Here is a 15,032-nt window from a genome sequence, read left to right on the forward strand (position 1 = left end):
GGTATCAAAGGAGCATGATCAATACCCTGAGTAGATCTATTTGTGGTTCAGGATGAATTGTGAAGCAACTTTATCCTTCTGTCCACTTGTCTTCGATGGAAGCAACTATAGCTACTAGAACTATCGAATGAAAGATTTTTTTTATGACTCTTGGTGATGAAATGTGGGAGCCTATTGAAGTTGGTTGGATTCCACTAACGAAAGTCATACCTAAAGAAACTCATAATGATCCACCCACTATTGCTCTTAAGCCGTATAATGAATGGACTATCAAAAAAAAAAAAAAAATTACAACTGCTAGAAATGCCAATGCGGTGAATGTTATTTTTGCATCAGTTGGTGAGATTCAATTTCATGTGATTTCCAACTGTAAAGAAAAGCGATAAAGAGTGAGCGGTAGCGAGCGGAGCGGAGGCGAGCCGCAAGGTGCCAGTGATGGACGAGCGAGAGGGGCGATAGCGGATGGCACAACGTATATGTATATAGATTGAGCGGTAGGGGGTGAAAGAGAGGTTTTGTGTCTGAATTGTGCGTTACTTAATGGCTAGGTTTTCCTGGATGAGATGAGCGAGCGGTGCTGGTGTTTAAGCGGACATATATGTGTAGTACGGAAACGGGAAGAGGAGATGATGTAATTATATAAACCAGATTATAGAGAATTTTTATCACTGGTATTTGACCTTAAGGGATTTACAACAAGACTTCAATGACACCCAAAATCATAATATTATAAGAAAGAAACCCTACTATCACTAGGAGTTTATGTGACCCAATAGACCACCACCTATGCCCCATTAATTATCCCAAATTATGCCTCATTAGTTGTTTTACCCTTCTGTTACCTCTTTTTAATCAAAATTGAATTCAAACCAGTAGTTAAGCAGGTGACAAGGCTCCCACGTACTTAACTACATTGAACTACCTTGAATATGTTTGTGACAAAAGACAAGGTCTGGATAATCAATTTTTCTATGCTCTAAACCAGTGAAGTGAAATTCTTTACAATTAGGGTTTATATAAATGTGAAAAAGTGTGGAAGAAGTGATAATGAATAATTGAATGATATTTCATTACTTACTAGTAAAGCTGAAAATTCTAATTCTACAAAACTATAATTAAAGCGATAAACTAAACTAAATAAGCAGTAAAATGGTGGCTAAGGGAGAAGAAGGATCTCAACTCCCTTGGCCATTCCTATGGAGAACTTCTTTACAGGGTTGGAGCTCTCGGGAAACAGGAAGACAGCTAGAATGCACAAAAGTAATTGCTAGTATACTCCTCTTGAAGTATCTTTTATATACAGATATCTGGCCCTATTTATAGGAGGTGGAAGTAGTGGTTGCAAGCAGTTATAAAGTGGTTTAAACTGCTAGGCAGTTAGGCAGTTGATGACGGTTATTCTGTTAAAGTAGTTGCTAGCCATAACTCCCAGGGTGCTCGCTTCGCTTGCGTGGACTTGTAAAGGCGCAGATCTTCCTCGCTTGCCGGATGACTGGAGGGCATCAGCGCAGTTAAGCGGACTTGCTTGTGCTGGCTGGTAGTGGGATGGCTGTACCGTTGCAGTTGGGACACTTGGGCAATATTTGAGTTCAGTTGCCTTCGTTTCCTTGCGGTGGGTGTTTGGTCGCTGGCTTGAGCGCTGGAGTGTCGTTCGCGAGCGGTAGAGGCTGTCGCTTGTCAGCGGTGGAAGCTACCACTTATCTCTCTTGCCTTAGTTTTTGTGACTGATGGGGTCATCGCTTGTGAGCGGAAATGACTATCGCTCGTTTCATCTGCCTTAGCTTTTTGGATCCAAAACACCGCTTAAAAGGGCAAAAATTGTTAATAATCTCAACAAACCAACTTTGGATCATGCCAAACGAGATAGATCAATAAAGTATGCCATAAATCAATAATTGTAATAGTTTTTATACAAAAATTCAAATAATACATAGTTTTGTCAAGCGAGGAATATGCTCATATTTGGAGTTATCAGTGATGAAATGTGGGAGCCTGTTGAACTTGGTTGGATTCCACTAACGAAAGTCATATCTAAAGAAACTAATAATGATCCACCCCACTATTGCTCTTAAGCCTTATAATGAATGGACTGTCAAAAAAAATAAAAATTACAACTGCTAGAAATGCCAATGCGGTGAATGTTATTTTTGCATCAGTTGGTGAGATTCAATTTCATGTGATTTCCAACTGTAATAAACTAAAGGATGCTTGGGATGATAGGGAGAAAATAAGGAACCAAAACCAATTTGCCCACAAACACAAACAAAATCAAATAAATTGGAAAAAATAAATTTTCCCAAACTTGTAAGAAAATTGCAAGAGCCCGAAATCAATAGCACCAATCTTGAATAAGTACACGATATTTACGTGGAAAACCTTTCCAAATCGAGGAGGAAAAACCACGGGACCACCGGTCCACCCAAACCTTTCATTGATCAACAAGAAGTGAATACAAAAAAGTCTTCAAGCATCAAATATGATGACGCTAACATCCCAAGAAATATTAAACTCCAGCAAGATACAAAAGGATGAAAAAAGATTAGAAATCATGCTAAAAAACACTATAGTCATCCCTTTTGTGTCTTGTTAGAGTTTAATACTTGTTGGGTTGTTACCGTCATTATATTTGATATTTGGAGATTTTCTTGTACTCATATGTTGATTAATGAAAGGTTTGGGTGGATCGATGGTATTGTGGTTTTTTTCTCTTCGATTTGGAGAGTTTTTCCACGTAAATATCGTGTTTTTTTTCCTTACTTTATATGTTTTTTATGCCATTCAAGATTGGGGCTCTTGATTTCGGGGTCTTGCAAGTTTCTTACAAGTTTGGGAGAATTCATTTTGTCCAATTTATGTGAACTCATTTGTGTTTATGGACAAATTGATTTAGGTTCCTTGTTTTCTCCCTATCAGAGTGGTATCAAAGCACCAGGTTGTTGCGGGGTTATCTGCTTGTAAGAAATATGGATCTGAATGTTATTCGAATGATTTGTTTGAATGGTAAAAATTATCACAACTGGAGTGGCAAAATAAAGGATTTGTTGTTTGTTTAAAGCTTCCATATGTCTCTGTTTTTTATAGTAAGCCTTCAACTAAAAGTGATAAAGAATGAGATTTTGAGAATCAGTAGGTGTGGTTATATCAGATGTTGGGTTGAAGAAAATGTCAGGAGTCATATAACAAAGGAGACCAATGCCAAAATTTTGTGGAATACGCTTGAAAATATGTATGCTGCTAAGATTGGAAATAATAATTATAAAGCAGATGATGAATTTGAGATATAGAGAGAGGGTGCTCCTATTTTAGATCATGTTAATGATTTTCAAGGCCTTGTGGATCAGATGCCTGATATTGGTATCAAATTTGATGAAGAAGTTTTGGGAGTTTTTTGGTTAACAGTTTGCCTGACTCTTGAGAAATCTTTAGAACTTCTTATACTAACAATGCTCCTATTGGTCCATGACTTTAAGGTATGCTAGGGATGATATCTTGAATGCGGAGGTTAGTAGAAGGACTCAAGGCACATCTCTTTATCCGTCAGAGGTCTTTGTTACTGAAGGCAGAGGTAGAAACCAATACAAATCTTAAGGTAACAGAGGTAAAAGCAGAGCAAAATTAAGTTCAAGTCTCGATTCAAGGATGTTGAATGCCATTAGTGTGGCAAGAAAGGTCACATCAAGAAAACTTGCTTCAAATTGAAAAGGGATAGGAAAAATGAAAATAATTCAGATATGAAGAATGATAACAAAAATGACCGTGTCGCTACTACTACTCCAGGAGATCTTTTTGTTGTTTATGAAGATGTGATAAGTTATTCATCGCATGACACCAATTAGGTAGTTAACAAAGGTTCTTCACTCCATGTTACATCTAAGGAATAGTTCTTCATCTCTTATACACCTAGTGAGTTCGGAGTTCTTAGGATGGGCAATGATGGTCTATCAAGTGTTATAGGTATGGGTGATGTGTGTTTAAAGACTAGTAATAACAATCAATTAATCCTCAAAGATGTCAGACACGCTCCAAATATACAATTGAATTTGATTTCAGTTGGAAGAACTTTGTAATACCCCGGAGTTGGGCCAGTTGATCGAAGATTTTTGGGAGACTTAAAATATCTTTTAAGATACAAAAAATGATATATGTATAAAATGAAAATAGTGTCGTGCGTGTTCGTGTAGTAACACCAAAAACTTCGTCAAAAATAAAAAATCTCTTTAACCGATGAGTGTCTGGTTCGAACTCAGGGAATATGCGAATATCCTATATTTAATTAGAAAAAGTGCAATAAGTTAATACAATCGAAGAAACTGAAAAGATAAATTGTAGAAATTAAATCTAACTAAAAAAACAATAAAGTATACGTATCTCGAAAAGGATGAAGCGAGGCGTTTGTGTTTGACTTTTGCGTTCCTTAATGGCTAGATTTCCATGGATGAAATGAGCAGGATGACGATGGCGTGATAGCAAAAAAATATATGTATAATTGCGGGGCGGCTCGGAGAAATGAGCATGATCGCATTTGCTCACTTAAGACGATTCTCAACTCGTTTGGTACTTGACCTTAGGGGATTTACAACGAGGCTTCAGCGACACCCGGCGAAGAAGATTATAAGCAAGAAACTCTACTGTCAGTAGAAATTTCTGTGACCCAATAGACCACCACATATGCCCCATGAATTATTCTTCCAATCGTTCCTCTAGTGGCTCTACCCCTTTGATACCTCTATTTAATTGGAATTGAATTCAGAACAGAAACTAAGTAGATCGACAAGGCTCCCGCGTACTTAGCTACGTTGAACTACCCGGAATCTATTTGTGACACGAAACAGGACCGAAATAGTCGATTCTTCTATCACCCTTCCGCAACCTTGCCGAAATCTAACTTGAACAATTCAAATCGAACATGGAATTTTTGGGTGAAGGTGAGGTGGAGAAGTATGATATGAATTTTACTAGCTAAAATAATATGCTGGAATTAAAATAAAATGAGAAGAAAATCAGTATGCTCGCGACACAAAACTGAAAATCTCGTATTATTAAACTAGATTAAAATATAGGAGAAAAGAAATAAAGAAAATGGAGTGTATGGAATGTATATTATTGTGTATATATCGGTGTGTATGTATGATACAATTAGAGAGGATATTTATAGGGGGAAAAGCTTCTAGAAGCTTAGCGGTTACAACCACTCAAAAATAACTATTTCTAAAAATAGCTACTAATTACCTCTAAAAATAATCATAAATAACTATCTCTAAAAATATGTACTAACTACCTCTAAAAATAGCTACTAATAACTACCTATTTTCTAGAATAATCTATAATTAAAAAAAAAAATTCAAAATAACCAAAAATTGGCTAAAAAGTAGTGCAAGAATTTAATTAGGGGAGCTGGGAGAGTGCAGTAAATACAGCAACTGAGGGAGCCTGGGCAATAAATGGTGCAGTAATTGCTGCACAGAACTAATGTAGCCGCCGTTCATAAATTCCGCGCGCCCACCGCTCGTTTTTCGTGCCCGCTCACTTCTATGCAGCTGTCGCTCACGAAGTCCGCGCCAGCCGTCGCTTCGCTCACTTCTATGCATGGGCTTCCGCGCTCATAAAATGCATCCGCCAGCCGCCATCGCTTTCCGCACTAGCCGCCGCTTACTTTTCATGCCAGCCGCCGCTCAGATTCAACGCTACCTCACTTTTGTGCAGGCGCCGCTCAGATTCCGCACTCGCTCGCTTTTTGCGCGGCTGCCGCTTGAATTCCCTGCAACGGTTGAGTTTGACTTTTGTGCATTGACTTTTATGTGTTGACTCTTGACTTTTGTTGTCTTTCGCGCCGATGATTGTTTTTTTTTCACTCCTGAAGCCATTTTTTCGCCTTTTAAGATAGTTTTGAACTCCCAAACCAGTTTTCAAGCATTATTTCACTTGCATAAATAATAAACACCTTATAAATATTTATTTAAATAAATAATAAATAAAATTAATTTAGCCAAAATGAAATACTTAAATAGCAAATAAATAATGCCTAAAAATATAATTAAAGAAACATATCAATTAATTTAATTTATACACCAAAATTATTATAAATTACACCTAAAAACTAATGAATTAATATTATACAAACAAGATGAAATGAATACAATTATTAGAATAAATTAACTTAAATAATACCAGAATTTGACATAAATAAATAAATAATTAAATAAATATAAGCTATAAATGGCAAAATCAAGAGTTATCACCAGTGTTAGGCCAACTCTCGTGGATGAGTCGGTGTCAGGTCGTCTGAAGTTGATTAGAGGTTAAATGGATTGAATAGTCTAATCATGTCGACAATGTGCACATTTCTTTTCAGAAGCCATACTAAAAGAATTCTAGAGTTAAGTGTGCTTGCTCTAGAGTAATTTGAAGATGAACGACCCCCCGGCTCGCAAGTCACGCAAAGCGGAGCATGTCAGGATTGCAGACTGACCTTACAAGTCAACACGAGTCCTTCCAGCGCGCTTCTGTCCTCACTCATGCACAAATTGAGAAACTTTCCAGGGGGTCATCCATCCTCAAATTACTCTCGAGCAAGCACGCTTAACTCTAGAGTTTTTTCAGTAGGGCTTCCGAAAATGAATGTGCACATTGTTAACATGAGTAGTCTATTCGATCCATTTAAGCTCTAATCAACTTCAGATGGCCAGACACCGGCTCATCCATGAGAGTTGACCTAGCATCGGCCCAACTCCGGGGGTATTACATCATCCACCACTTAAGAATGCAACATCTACGTTGCACTCCAAGAATCATCAATTGCTAGAGTGATTTGAGGGTGGGTGACCCCCTGGAAAGTCTCTCAGAGTGCGTGTGAGTGAGGATAGAAGCGCGCTTGAAGGACTCATGTTGATTTGTGGGACTAATCTAGAATCCCGACACGCTCGGCTTTGCGTGACTTGCGAGTCTGGGTGTCACAACCTTACAATAATGGTTTTTGCAACAGCTTTAACGGTAGGGAGTGGAAGTTTTCTAAGGGTTCATTGATTATGGCTCATGGTAAGAAGCTTTTTAATCTTTATATGATGTAGGATTATGTTTTTGGTAGTATCACGCCGTGGATAACAAAGTCCACCTCAAAGAAAGTCAAGTGCATCCGAACAGACAATGGTGGTGAGTATTGTGGGTCTTTTGACTATTTTTGGTTAGGCAAGAAATCTTCTTGTGATCATTTAAGAGTCTTTGGTTGTAAGACTTTTGTTCATATTCCTAAAAGATGAACGCTCTAAACTTGAAGCAAACATTAGACAATGCATCTTTTTGGGTTATGGTCAAGATGAGTTCGGATATAATTTGTATGATCCAATTGAGAATAAACTTGTCAGAAACATAAATAGGGCACTCTATGGGCTCAAGCAAGCCCCTCGAGCTAAGCTCGCCAGCCAAGCCAGTCTTCAAGAAAAGAAAAGTCTTGGCCTCTTCTCTTGGCAAAGACTTGCTCTAGTTTCATCCATTCTAGCACCCCTTCTACCGAAGTTACGGGGTTGAGTCTCGTTGACCGGATTAATGAATGATTACGAGTCTTCTGTGAATATCAAACTATTGAGGACATTCATAAGGTTCAGATGATAGGGTCACATATGTATGATGATCTTGTTGATTTGAATAATGAGATTTTGCACCATGAGCCTACTTCAGTTGAGAAGCCAGTTCATATTGATATACATCAAGATACAGATGATATTACCCCAAATGATAGTGTTTCTGATGTTTATGAGCATGTAGCTACAGATTTGCTAGAGGAACCACATGAAGCTCTTGTTCCTCCTAGACGAACTACAAGAGTTAGTATACCTTCTACCATGTATGATCGCAATACTTATGTGCTTTTAACTGATGGGGGAGAAACAGAAAGCTTCACTGAAGTATTGAAAAGTGAGCAAAAGGAACAATGGTTGACCTGTCGCACGGTCAATCAAATAATTCATCTATTCCATTATCACAATTTAATGTAATACAGGAGAAGGGATCGTCTCCACAGGGATTGTGTGAAATAAAATTTTCTTTTATTATCTAATGAAAACAAAATAAAAAAGCAATTAAATCAACAGAGAACTAGCTATCAAGGGGATGTCTGGCTCAAGGGATGATGCAGTTATGACACTTGTGTTTTATCATTGATTCAATAAAGTTAGTTCTTATTAAAGTATCAATAAATTGATTATAGTTATCAACAAGCTCTGAAAACCAATTTTTCCTTACATTGTAGGTAATTAAGGTATAACCGTTAACTACTCCTAATTAAGCTAATAAACTTAGGTGCGCCCATAAGAAATATTGTCTAATCGCATTCTAATTTAGAAAAACCTAATTCAAAACAATTACTACCTAAGATGAGCAATTATATTTGATTGTCTAACCCCCGGGAAGGAACAATTCAACCCGGTTGTCATATATTCAAGTGCGTATACAATTACGGATATCCTACCTGAATTGACTTTAGATTATCAAAACAATTTAAAAATTAGTATCAGAATATTCAATCAATCTAACAAGCAGAAACATTATTTTCAGGATTAAACAAATATTGATAATCAAAAATAACTTTTATAAAGAAAATCAAGAATCTCCAAAATACAAGAACCAAAACATTATCATCCCTCAAACCAAAAAAATATGTACTCCATAATCAAATAGCAAAGAACCAAAAAGAAAGATAAAATCATAGTCTAAGGGAAATCATAATAAAAAATATCTACTCCTACGCCTGTGCGTATCTTCTTCTGGCCGTTCTTCTCTATTTTTGTGTGTCGCACCTTTTTTTCTTTTAGTTTTGCCCTCTTTTTTTAGTAGTTGGGCTTTTGACCTTTTAATTAAATTCTCATGTCAAGAGGGTAGAGTTAGTCATGGCAATGACTAACTCGGGAGTGCAAATCTGGATTTTTCTTCACTTTTTCTTCCAATCACTCCAAATTTGCCTTTTCTCTCCTGCATGTCGAAAATAAACAACACACACACAAATTATGTAGAATCCAATCAAAATCAATCAAATATCGCATATAACATGAACACTTAACGCATGCGATTTCTAACTATCAATGGTTAAATGCAATGCAAGACGAGATGAAATCTTTGCAAGATAACCATACTTATGATCAGGTAAGGTTACCTAAGGGTAAGAAAGCTTTGAAAACCAGTTGAGAGTATAGGTTAAAACAAGAGAAACATTCCTCTTACCCACATTACAAAGCTAGATTGGTTGTTAAAGGTTCAGTCAGGGGAAAGGAGTTGATTTTCTGAAATCTTCTCATGTGGTGAAAATGTCTTCTATTAGAGTTTTGCTTAGTTTAGCTGCTACTCTTGATTTAGAGGTTGAGCAAAAGGATGTGAAAACCACTTTCCTTCATGGTGATCTTAAGAAGAAATATACATTGAGCAACCAAATTGGTTCTAAGTGAAAGGAAAAGAAGATCATGTTTGCCTATTGAAGAAAAGTTTGTACGGTTTGAAACAAGTACCAAGACAACAGTACAAAAAGTTTGACTCTATCATGAGTAATCAAGGTTATAGAAAGACTACTTCTGATCATTGTGTTTTTTTGCAAAAGTTTTCTTATGATGATTTTATCATAGTTTTGCTTTATGTTGACGAAATGCTTATTATTGGGAATACCCCATCAATGATTGACATGTTAAAGAAATAGTTGAATAAGTCTTTTGCTATGAAAGACTTAGGACCAACAAAGCAAATTCTTGGAGTGGAAATCACTCGGGACATAAATGGAAGAAATATTTGCTTATTATCTCAACATAGTTATATTCTAAAAGTGCTCTAAAGGTTTAGAATGGATAATGCAAAGTTGGTTAGTACTCTTCTTGCGAGTCATTTCAAATTGAGTATCAAGCAATGTCCTTCAACTAAAATGAGAAGAAAGAAATAAATGGAGTTCCTTATGCTTCAGCAGTCGGTAGTCTGATGTATGCTATGGTTTGTACGAGACCCGATATTCATGCTATAGGAATGGTCAATCTTTTTCTTTCGATCTCAGGAAATGAACATTGGGAAACAGTAAAACGGATTATGAGATATCTCTGAAGAAGCTCTCTATTTTGGAAAAGAGGAATCTGTCCTCAGGTTACACATATTCATTAATTGCTGGGGATGTTAATTCAAGAAAACCTACTTCTGGCTACTTGATCACATGTGCAGGGGGAGCTATGTCATGGCAATCTTGACTGCAGAAATGCGTTGCATTATCTACTACAAAAGATGAATTGATTGCCACTACCGAAGCTTGCAAAGAGTTGATTTGGATGAAGAAATTAATGAAAGAATTTGGCCACTCTTAAGAGAAATGTGTGTTACTCTGCGACAGTCAAAGTGCAATTCATCTCGATAAGAATTCAACCTTTCACTCTAAGTCTGAACATATAGATGTGAGGTAACATTGGATACGTGAGGTCTTGAATGACAAGTTTTGGAGCTTGATAAAGTTCATACAAATAGTAATGGGGCTGATATGTTGACAAAGACATTTCCGAGATGGAAGTTTGAGGTATGTTGCTCGCTTTTTGGGATGGCAAGCAAATGATCCCTTCACATAATCGGGAGGGGGACTTTTGTTGGGCTTTTATTTTTCTTCCTATGTGTTTAAGCCTAACTTTGGGAGCCCAATACTCAATAGGGTGTGAGTAAAGAAAGAAAGTAGTGCAACAACCGATTGAGAGTGAAAGAAGAGATAATATTTTAAATTGATTTGTTCACTCGTCCAGACTCAAAATTGCAATCGGGAAGTTGTCTATGTTCGCGTTGATCTGAAATTTGAAATATAGCTTGTAAAGACATATTTCTAAGTTTTGAAATATGGAGATCGGATTTTGATGGCTGGATTGTTGGTAATCAACTCCGAACCAATGGTAGTCTTTTTTGGGGGTGATTTTTAATTTTTTGTTTTTTTTTTTTATCATTTTTGTATCTTGTTGGAGTTTAATACTTCTTGGGCTGTTAGTGTCATCATATTTGATATTTAGAGACTTTCTTGTACTCATGCTTTGTTAATTAATGAAAGGTTTGGATGGACCGGTGGTCCCGTGGTTTTTCCTCTTTGATTTGGAGAGATTTTTCATGTAAATATCATATGCTTTTGGTTTTCCTTGTTTTATATGTTTTAAATGTCATTCAAGATTGGTGATATTGATAACGGGGTCTTGCAAGTTTCTTACAAGTTTGGAAGAATTCATGTTGTCCAATTTATTTTATCTCGCTTGTGTTTGTGGGAAAATTAGTTTAGGTTCCTTGTTTTCTCCCTATCATAGGATGCTTACAAGATGCATTCGAAAGTACAACTATGGTCAAGGAATTAAAACTTAAGAGGGTTTAAAGCATCTTCAATGCTTTGAAAATTTTTAACAATTAAACCATTGGACAATATTATAGTCATTTCAAGGATGTGGTGGATCAAGCTTATAATCTTGGCTTACAATACAATAAGCAGAGACTTGTGAGGAAAATGCTCGGGTCCATAAACAATAAATTTGACACCAAATTTTCAACTCTTGAGGAAATTGAGAAGCAAAGACTACGGCTTTAAAAGGTTTGAACAATATAATTTTGATATATGAGATGAACCACATTGACGAGAACACCCCTAAAGGTACTGCTCTTCTAATAAATAAATAAAACTAATGGAATCAGATGAAGAAATGTTTTGATTGTCCAAAACATTGTCAAAAATCATAAATAAATAACGAGCTTGATAATATTTTTGTAAGTCTCATACTCGAAATCAAATAGATGTCAAAAAAATAGGACAACAACGAAGGATCTCTGAGCAAAATTATTTTGAATATCAGTAGGCTCAAAGGTTGTAAAGGAATCAACTGGTTTCTAGATATGGTTAAATTGATCATATCAAAATTGAATGTTTGACGGTCAATAAAAGAGAAACTTTCGTATCAAGTGATATGGAGTGATGACGGTGAAATAATTCTATTTCTAATGATAAAGAAAATGTTGCATTTATGGTAAAAAATGGTGAGTCAAGAAAAATCCACGATAATGTTTGTTATGAAGAATGTTCAGAAGAAATACAATAATTGGATGTTGATGAGCTGATTGAAGCATATGGGGCTATTTGTTCTAAGCAAAAAAGGTCTTGGTGAAGAACAATGAGCTTTCTGACACTATTTATCGATTGGAAACAACTTGAGAAGATGAATACTGAAAATGAGAGCATGGAAGAAGATGCTCAAAAATTGTCTGCAAAAATTAAAAGCTTGAAAGGTGAAATTGCATTATTGAAGGAAAAAAAATATGAGACTTTTAAAAGAACATAAGAAGATGGATGAAATCTTATCAATTGGAAAACTTTTTGGTGATCATAAAGTTCTTGGGTATCATATTTAATCCGAAAGTAAGCCTACCACCTTCATTAAATGTGGTTTCCCTACTGATGTGAAGATTCTATAAAAGCTCTAGAAGACAACAATGACAAAAAAAAAAAATTAATAGAACTTGGAAAAATCAAAACTATCTCAGACATTTAGAAATGTAGTTCAGACGCAGAATGTTACAACAACAGAATGACTACAAGTACTATGAGTTTTATGGTCATTCAACTGAAAAATGTTTTAAGTTATGCAAGGATCTTATGGCTGGAAGAAAAGTTCATTGGCCTTCAGATAAGCTTAAACAATGCATTAAGTTTATGATAGAGTAGAGACCTAAAAGAATTAAGAGACTAACTAAATGCAATATTGCTCAAGAAACTCAAACATACAAAGGTGGTCATCAACAAAAAAAAATTATGTTATTTATTTATGATGTGATCAAAGAGAAATATTCTCAATGTTGTTGCTATTGTTAAATGGAGAAATATTGTGACCCCATTATGCTAGATTTTCTGGCATATGTTGTGAAGATAGATGGGAGACAAGTTGCAAAACAAGAAAATAGAGGGATAACAAAAACAACTGATTGAGATTATAGAGAGAGATTAATCATAACGAAATGTAGAGATTGATAATCTATAAGTATGAAGCGCTCTTATCAATTGGATGTTATGACCTCTGCTCGTCTACATTTTATTGAAAAATATTTAAGAAAAAGTATGCAATATGTTACCTTACTGCATTTGAACATGTTGGGGTATCATATGCAAAAAATGAGAAGAATATTGGAGAAATGTTGAAACCCTTTTTCCATTTTTGGCATATGAAATAAGTTGCATCTTTTCTTTTACGTCCAAAGGACTTACCATTGGTGTATGGCTCAAGGTTTGGAGAGTAATTAATGTCTCGATTCTACAACCTCAAAATGGTTAACCACCAGCCTTTGTGTAAGGAGATTAAAAGTGGATGCTTTGATTTGAATTGTAGTGAGAGAAACATATTTTTCTCTCCACCTCGGTGTATCCATTCCTTTATATTTAAGAGAATATAGAGGAACTTTCATGAAGTTTTGAAGCAGCCTTAATAAGAAGAAAAATAAGTTTTATTCAAAACAGATGATCAACTTATAAGTAGCCTTACTCTTAGCTTGATTGCGAGTCTACTGGTGTCGTTACGGTAGTGTAACAACCGGTCTGCCTTTATTTATAAAACAAGGGGATTTTGTTTAGATGACATGTTTTGGAGTTTTTTGTGTTGTCTTGAGTCATGTAAATCTTGTGATAGGTTTAGTGAAAGACTCTTGGATTAGAATCCTTCAAATGTAGGTTTTTATATTAAACAGGGTCAACTAACTTTGTGTGTTTTCTCTTGTTTTGAACTTGTTCAGTCATAGACTCGTGCACATACACACACAGAAGTTTTAACCATGCGACAACCACGTGTTCAAAGCTATGCAACCCACCGACAATTTTTTAGTTCCGCTACATAGAAAATTTGGAGGCATTGGACCTCTTTAGGGACTAATCCGTTTCCAACAATGATAATTATAATTAATGTTATTAATAACCATCATAATTACTATTATTAATATTAATTTTAATGTCATTAATAATAATACCAAGATTGACCCACAATTTTCGACCCAAAACCAGTACTCAGTCCGGATTGTTTGGCGGCAGTGCGCGTGACTCACTAACACTCATGTGCCTCAAACATACTTTTTTCCACCTTAATCATACACAATCAATTCAAAACTTATTTATTTTCACTTCCAAAATAATTAAGAAAATCTCGATTAACTTATTTTTTTTTAGATGCATCCATTTTCACTTACCGAATAATTGGTTTTAAAAAATTCAAATTATTTTTTTAAAATTAAATTATATCAATCATTTAAGATGATTTATTCAACTACCGTCTCTAATCTTGAGATGGAAAAAGGTCAAATGAACCAAGAACAAAAAAATAAAATAAAATAATAAAGAATAAAATAGAAAATAAAATTACCGAAAACTCTATGTAGAAACATAAGAGTAATATACAATATGATAATAAGATAGAAATTTTGAACTCAATTGGTTAAGCCATCTCCAACTCACAAACTCCATTTATATAATTCTAACTTAAAAAAAAAAAAAATGAAATTATTACAATACTTTTACTCGATCTACAATTTTATTTTTCACTTTAAAAGTATGTTATTTAAATATTCAATTTTAGACAACTTTTTATATGTATAATTTACACTCAACTTGTACTATTATTTACATAAAAAAGAACACATAAATTTTTGGTATAAAAATTACTTCAAATTTTTTTACAAATATTTTAATTATTTACTGTAAAATTTAAATACATTAAATATACAATCTAAATTATGAATAGATAAAAAAAATTATAAAATCACTCATAAAAAACTACAAATATACATAATTAAAATATAAAAATTACATATTGGTCTATACATAATTATAGCACTAGCATACTTGAATATGCAAATTAAAAAACTAGCATTGCCTCAATAGCAATTTTTGGTGTCAAATATAGCATGGGTTAGAGCTAATCAATGCTGTATCAATCTCCAGAGTATTGTTAACCGCCCTCGATTGAAGATGGAGAAATGAGCAAACAAACAATGAAAAGAAAAAAATAGAAAAAGAATTGCAA

Source organism: Andrographis paniculata, unplaced genomic scaffold (genome assembly GCF_009805555.1).
Source record: "Andrographis paniculata isolate CXL003 unplaced genomic scaffold, ASM980555v1 Contig32END, whole genome shotgun sequence".
In the NCBI taxonomy this organism is placed as follows: domain Eukaryota; kingdom Viridiplantae; phylum Streptophyta; class Magnoliopsida; order Lamiales; family Acanthaceae; genus Andrographis; species Andrographis paniculata.